At 34.1% G+C, this 7,528-nt stretch overlaps 1 long non-coding RNA gene across 1 annotated transcript in view; it reads right to left on the bottom strand.

Moving 5' to 3' along the window:
• Positions 1-1,740: 1,740 nt before the first annotated feature.
• LOC137644412 (uncharacterized) overlaps positions 1,741-7,528 on the bottom strand; it is a 296,106-nt gene continuing 290,318 nt past the window's right edge. Inside the window, exon 3 of the long non-coding RNA XR_011045155.1 lies at positions 1,741-2,321. This is a non-coding gene — a long non-coding RNA (uncharacterized lncRNA). The remainder of the gene's footprint in view (positions 2,322-7,528) is intronic.

The following is a 7,528-nucleotide window of genomic DNA, read 5'->3' as shown; positions in this document are numbered from 1 at the left end:
AGCCTTTGCTTTGTGACAATCTGTAGTGCGGTATTCCCTACGTTGTTTCATGGTTGTGAGTACAAGTGGATCATAAAAAATGTCGTGGTTAAGCCATGATGTTATTAGGTACACCTAGGCCTAGGCAAAGTCGTGAAAATCCAAAGTGATCTTAGGCTTATATACTGTAGGCATGTACATCGTCACCTTTCTTTGTCTTATCTTTAAAGTTTATGCTTTAAAGGCAAGATTGTTAACACCCAAGGAGGTACTACAAAACATAATCTATCTTTTTTTTTTAATTACATTGATATGCGACTTTGTTTCACCAACAGAAATGATATCACACTTTTCAGTTTTATCATTCAATTAGACGTGGAATGTGTAAACCAGTGTGGGTTCCCACATTAGAGAGAGAGAGAGAGAGAGAGAGAGAGAGAGAGACTTTAAACTGGTATAAAACAGAACTCACAACTTATTTGGAATTGGTAAATCGAACATCTGTGCAAGTGAGAAATCATACTCGAATCCAAAATAGTTATACCAGATATCAAAGTCAAATATTTCGTTACAAAAACTACACGAAATTAGTATAAACTGGGTGATAAACTCTTAACTGGGATCAAACCTTTGCAAAACATACGCTGATTAGGATTCAGGAGCAAAACGTTAGACCGCATCTTGTCCTTATACATTATATCACGCATCAATAAATGATAAATCTTATTCATTGCTGCCACATTAACACCAAGAACTATACACTCATGCCAAAATTGCGTATTCCACTAAGGTGTTGCAACCACATAGTCAATCAAGGGTAATATTTTTTCGAATAACAACATATAACTGAATTCTTCATAAACAGGGCCCGTAAACTGTATGCATGTATGCACACACACACACACACATATATATATATATATATATATATATATATATATATATTATGTAAAAATAGTTCCTATATATATTAGTGTGTGCCTATGTGCGTAGGTATACAGAAATCAAACAACGTAAAATCTCAAGTCACCTCAGATAAGTCGTAATACCTATCTAATCTTTAAGGTCATCCAAAAATGCCAATCATTCTGATTAACGGGCCAAATCTAGTTGTAACCAGGTGTTGATACTCAAAAGGAGGATAAATCATAAAAATATTCATAATTGAGTTTGCTAACAAACCATACCCTGTGGCCTCGGCGTCAGAATTATGTAAATGCGTTGCACCACGTGGATTGTAAATTCAGGTTTGGGGGGGGGGGGGAATGTTCGACGGAAGTGATTTAGTCAGAAAATTCTAGCAATATCTAGATTTTCATTGAGACTGGCAATCATAATCAGCAGGTATAAAATATTTCATTAATTTACCCGTATAGCCAGATTTTCATCTTAAAGCATGTATAATCGTACGTTGATGAGAATTAGGTTTTCATATGATTTATTAAATGTTGCGAAATTTTAGTGTGTATAGACCTATTCGAAATAGTGGATACAAAGCCTCCGATCTCAATAAGGGTGAAAATTGATCAGAGTGAAACACCTGGTTCATCTACTGGTTTGAGACAATTGTTCAATTCCTGATAAGGTCATTGACCTATGTGGGTAAATTTTTGTATTTGAACGGGTGAATATTCACTCTATTCTTGAACTTATTTTCTTAAATATCAACTTATAAACAAAATTCATCATGAGAGCTTTCTTACAAAAAACTGCAGAATCTTACTGCTATCCAAACTGGTGAGAGATTTACTGAATACAGTCCCTCTCAGATTCATTCGATTCATACTAATCACTGTATTTACCCTCAGTGAATGTTTGAATCGTAAATATTTCCGGAAGTGATATAAGAGAAAAATCATTTTGATATAACCCTTATGTTGCAGCATAATACAAACACACTTATTAAAAAAGCTCCCCGAAAAAAAAAATATCAATAAATTGACATTACAAAAAATCAAACTTGTTCAGGTTTTACATAATACCTGAATGTTGTTGCAAATTCTAGACGATATACTGTACAAACTTGCGAAGGGTTCACTGATAAATAATGCCGAAACTAAACCCTAATTACAAATAACACACACAGATCTACCATAAAATCCCTTGCGCGCGCGTACACACACACACACACACGCACACACAACTAGTACCTATAGGAAACAACAATATAGGCTTAGGCTCTAGAGCCAAGTGGGTCATGGAAATCTAGTGTTTTGTAGACCCACGCGTCGGTAGTGTGAGGTCAGACCATCAGCTAGACTTTAGATTTCACTGACTAGAACCGGATACCAACGCTTTTCAACAGCCGTAAGATCTCTCGTCTACTTACCATAAGATGGAATCTGAAAAAAAAAAAAAAAATAAATAAATAAAGCGTTACATCACGAGCAAAGAAAAACTGAATGGCACACTTCTAGAATTGGGAAAGTTAGAGTTGTTTTTTTAGTTGAAAACCACCGGAAAATTAAAAAGGGTTATTCTTTTTCTTTTATCGTGAAATAATTAGTTCCAGTTAAGGAAATGAAATCCAAGTTGGTGTAGTATTTTTCTGAAGGCAACTCTAGAATAAATCAAGTTAAAGTAATATATCAATTTGTAGAGTTATCAATTGTAATCCTATTTAACTTTTATTAATAATTTTAAATTCAGAATGCAACCAATGAAAACCAAAAGAAGATTAACACCTGTAAATAGGGCGTAAATAATACTCAATATTTTAAGGAAATATGAAAAGTGACAAAATAAATATCAATTTGAGCCTTAATAATATTCAAGCAATTATCCTCTTCACGTCGCTTAATCTGAAGACTAATTAATCATAATAACCTAAAAATGCAACAGCTTAGTTGTTTGTAATAGTGTTTTATATTATACTCAGAATAGCAGCAGATACTCTGATAGGTGGACCAGTAATAAAAAATATTCCACTAACGTTATTTTCAGACAAATGCTTCTTTCTCCTTATGCATTTACTAAAAATTTACAAAATATAAGAAAGCATACTTGAAAGTCACTCCAATCTTAACGGTGGATAAAGAGGTTTTAGAATCTAAAACTAGGCAAAACTAAGTATATTTCTTATGGTATATACAGAAGATATATCCATAGATGACGACGTGAAGGCTTTTGGGGAAAAAAAAATATACATACATACATAGTGTAAATACTTTCGGGAAACAAACAGGTTGCATCCAGAAAGCAGTTAACAATTACTTTACTATTTCTAAAGATGTGGATGGAGGGATGGATTGCTGGAATAACACTACTGTAAAGGAGGTACAGTCGACATAAGAAGAATGTGTGGTATATGCAAAGTAAATGAGAAGGCTAGGGAAGCTCCTCCGATATAAAATGTCCATATAATAAGATGAGAGGAGTTAGAACCAATCATGAAAGATAAGAACCGGTCAGTGATAGGGGGGAGTGTGGGACGTCAGGGGATCTGATGGATGGATGTGCAGGGCTGGGGGAAGAAGATAGGAGGAAAAGAAATAGATGAAAAAAGTTTCACTCGAGCAACCAACCCTCCAATACAGTAGGACTAATAAGGTTGAAAGATGATAAGAGTCAATACCCTTAACCTTTAGATATGGTGAATAAAAAATAACTCTTGTTAAAAGTGTAAAATATTATTTAGTCCTACCTTATTCGTTAGATCTGGCCACCTTTAATTTCAACAAACACTTTCCCATTTCACTTAGAAGCGTAACTATTCGAACCCGTACATCACTCAAGTACATAAATATAGATATTCCCTAAGAAATATGATACCAAACAGTAATTATAAGTATTGCAACAGCAAAACTGTAAAGAACACTTGCACTTAAATTTCGTCACAATAAACAAATTCTCATAATTACTTAATAAAGAACATATAGCATAAACGCTGACCATAGTAAATGTCAAAAAAAATATGACAAAGTTCTGGAATTCAACATAAGATCCATGGCGCAATGTAAATTACTATAGTCACCGAAACCACTGGTTCATTGCTAATTAACTTAGTTTGTAATAGCAATCGAGAGACCTAATACACATACCATTTCCAAATATCTTATACAAAGAATTCCTATATTCAATACATAATAGGCGATGCTTTATTACAACTATTCTTCAAAAGATTTCATTGTTTTATACACACAATTGACATCAACTACGCATTGTTATAACTACGCCGCTCTTGTTTGATAATTATACCCGGTAAAGTAGGTTACCATAATATTCAGCATATGTTGTGAAGCGTTGCCAATATCATTAACCATATGTCCAGCCTGAAAAGTAACTATTTAAAGTCCCAGAATTGTTCATACTTCTTTGGCCTTTATGAAGTAACATTAGACTGCTCGTGAATCGCTGCTTTCATGTAAGAAATGATAAAACCATTTACAGCAGCATGGTTGTCTTACACACCGAGGTACAGAGACGGGCCTAATAAGGAAATCCATTTCAACCTCTAAATGACATAAAATTCAACAAGCGTCAATTATTTGCAAGAAAGTTAAAATGAAAACGACTATTTGTTAAGCATTTTTTTATCATAATATTTCCCTTCTTAATTATAATAATCTTCTGAGGAAGCTACAGAATCAAGAGATAAACCACTCATTTTAACACATGAATTTTTCTAGCCTGGTGCCAACCGCAGATGTAAATGACTAAAAATTCCCAGTTTTTCGGGATGTCAACTCTGCAAAAAAAGGGGAAAAGAACTTGTTCCAATTTCCATGTAATAAAGTAGTCTCAAGAACAGCAAGATATACTAGTTCAAAACCTGGACAATAAAAACCTGCCACATGATTTTTTTTTTCTTTTTTAAGTTATGAAAGCTACAGTCAAGCACCTGGATCTCAAGGGTCCATGAAAAGGTCAAAGCTTGGATTTAAAAAAAAAATAAGTTGATCCAAAGTGGCAATTACTTACTACCTTTAATATACAGAAGCAGATTCCTCATGCATTGCACGAGTGAACCAATTGTTAAATAAAGTCCCACCATTCTAAAACCAATGTTTTCCGCTATTTACGGCCATTTCAAGTCTTTATAAACCCTCCACACAGCGTTGCAAACTTTTTACGCACTCCTATGAACACTCCTAGTTATATAAATATAAGCCTAGGATATTTACCATTATGCTATTTTTCAACCATACTTTCTCTATTTGTGATATTTTTAACAATGTGTTTTAATCTACTTTTTATTAAAGTTTTATGGGATTTTAGTTGGTTGGGATAGAACATTATTATTTTATTGTTGAAATAGTGAATTTCAAAAATTTTAATTTTCGGCAAAAGTTGGCATATTTCGAGGATCACCGAGAAATTCGGGACCCTTGGCTCGTCAGAAAAATTCAGCACAAAGTGAATTCACGAAAAGCTAATCCACGAAAAGCTTATCCATGAAAAGTCGGGACCAATGTATATGGGACTGATTCAACATTATTCTAATGGTGTATCAGATCAGTCCCATCAAAACAGAGTTCCACTATTTCTAAACATTTTAGTAAGTGTTAAACATATATTTCCATATCTGAAAAGGAAATTAGTAAGAGTAATTAACTACAACTCATAAATGGGGTTGGTTGCACCCTAGTACCTTACCCAAGAACATAAAATTGGGTTCTTCCACCCAGCAGCACATAATTGTGGTTGGGTGTATCCCACCACCTCACCCCATTACATATAAATGGGGGTGTCTGTAACCCCATGGTACATAAAATAAGAACACAATCGTGCGGTGTGCTGAGCCTAAAATCAGGATCACAGAAAAAATAAACCGTTTTTAACACATGCACTATCTCTTACAGCAACCCTCAGATTGAGCCTACATGAAGGTTACTGCCAGTGCAGACAACAGAGTTACAAAATTTTGTTTTGATGTGGGGTGGCCACCACACCACGTTTCTGTTCCAGGGTTAATGTATACGTAAAACATTACCGACTTCATCACTGAAAGCAACAGAATGCGGCACTTTTCCTATTCCTCACTGGGTACAAACATTATGTTAACCCCAATATAAACAGATAAGAGTCAGCAATGCGTCTGTTTTCATGATTATTCTCTTCTCTCTCTCTCTCTCTCTCTCTCTCTCTCTCTCTCTCTCTCTCTCTCTCTCTCTCTCTCTCTCTCTCTCGTATTCAGTGCTTGAAAGAAAGTACTCTTGCATTTTGTAAGAGCATTATTTCTTTGTTTTAATCAATTAAAAACGCACACATTCAAACTTATTCTCTAAGCATCAATAATTTGAACAAGATTTGCTTCTCGGCCCCGGGATCATATGGTATAAGTTGAAATGGCCTATGAAAAACTAAAAAAAAATTTTACTGATGGTTTAATGTGTTATTTTCAGTCACAGCTGAAAATATATAAGAAACAAATGATAAATAATGAAGATTTTACGTATGATATAAAACAATGGACAGGTTCTTTTTTATCTTGGTAAATTCCTCAAACATGACTTTCACATCGACCATAACTGTTGAAAATATTTGAATTATGAATATATTGCATATACTAGTAAGTACCATATAAAAAAAAAACTTCGACGAGTAATAGTTTTCTAGACACTGCAACTGGTACACTATTCAGGTAAACTCTTTCTATAGTCAACAGTTAGATTCAAAGTTATGATTTTTGAGATACCATGCTCAGTATACAAAACCATTATGATTCATTAAAGAATAAAAGGGGTCCTACAGAGAGAGAGAGAGAGAGAGAGAGAGAGAGAGAGAGAGAGAGAGAGAGAGAGAGAGAGAGAGAGAGAGAGAGAGAGTATTGCCAAAGGCTTTCTGTTATGATATAAAACAAATAAAATTCGATAGGCCACAGTATAACACACTAAGACGCTTTAGGAGGTATATCATACTTTAGATTACCAAGACCAGCATTACCTATTACATAAAAATTAAATATTGACATACTAATCATCATGAAGAGTTGTAAAGTATGTAATTTAAACAGAAAAATATGATGTTTCTAAATAACATTGCTACAGTGAAGTGTTGGAGAAAATGATATCTTTTACTTTTAATCGGCATCAGTACAAATTGACCATACCACATTAATCAGCCATTCAACTTATATCAGCTTATACATTTCTTATCGAGACGCAACTAGACAGAAGTAAAATCTCCATCGCTATGAATCTGTCACAAAAACTTAATATCAGGTTAATACTCGCAGCTGTTCAAAACTAGTTTTAGCTAAACCCAAATTGGTTATACTGTGTAAATACGCATTACACTGCACACTTCCTCATTGGAACTACGAAGGAAACCATGTAAAAGCAGTTTAAATCGATTACGTAAGATTGTTTTTATAAGTAAAGCCCAAAACCGGTTTTCTGTTTTTTTTTCTTTTAACCCCAGTGGAGGGTCATACAAACAGACATCTGGTTGAATCTAGAACTGCACTATATGCAAGAAAACAAGAAGGAAAGGGTAAAAGATCACCTACTTTTTTCTAGGAAAGATTATAAATTTAATGCCAACACATACCGATATAAAAGCTTATAAAACTATAAACATTGTAATGCTCAGTAACCTACGGTCAAAT

The sequence above is a fragment of the Palaemon carinicauda genome, chromosome 1 (assembly GCF_036898095.1).
Source record: "Palaemon carinicauda isolate YSFRI2023 chromosome 1, ASM3689809v2, whole genome shotgun sequence".
NCBI classification, from domain to species: domain Eukaryota; kingdom Metazoa; phylum Arthropoda; class Malacostraca; order Decapoda; family Palaemonidae; genus Palaemon; species Palaemon carinicauda.
This window is presented reverse-complemented; position numbering and strand designations above follow the sequence as displayed.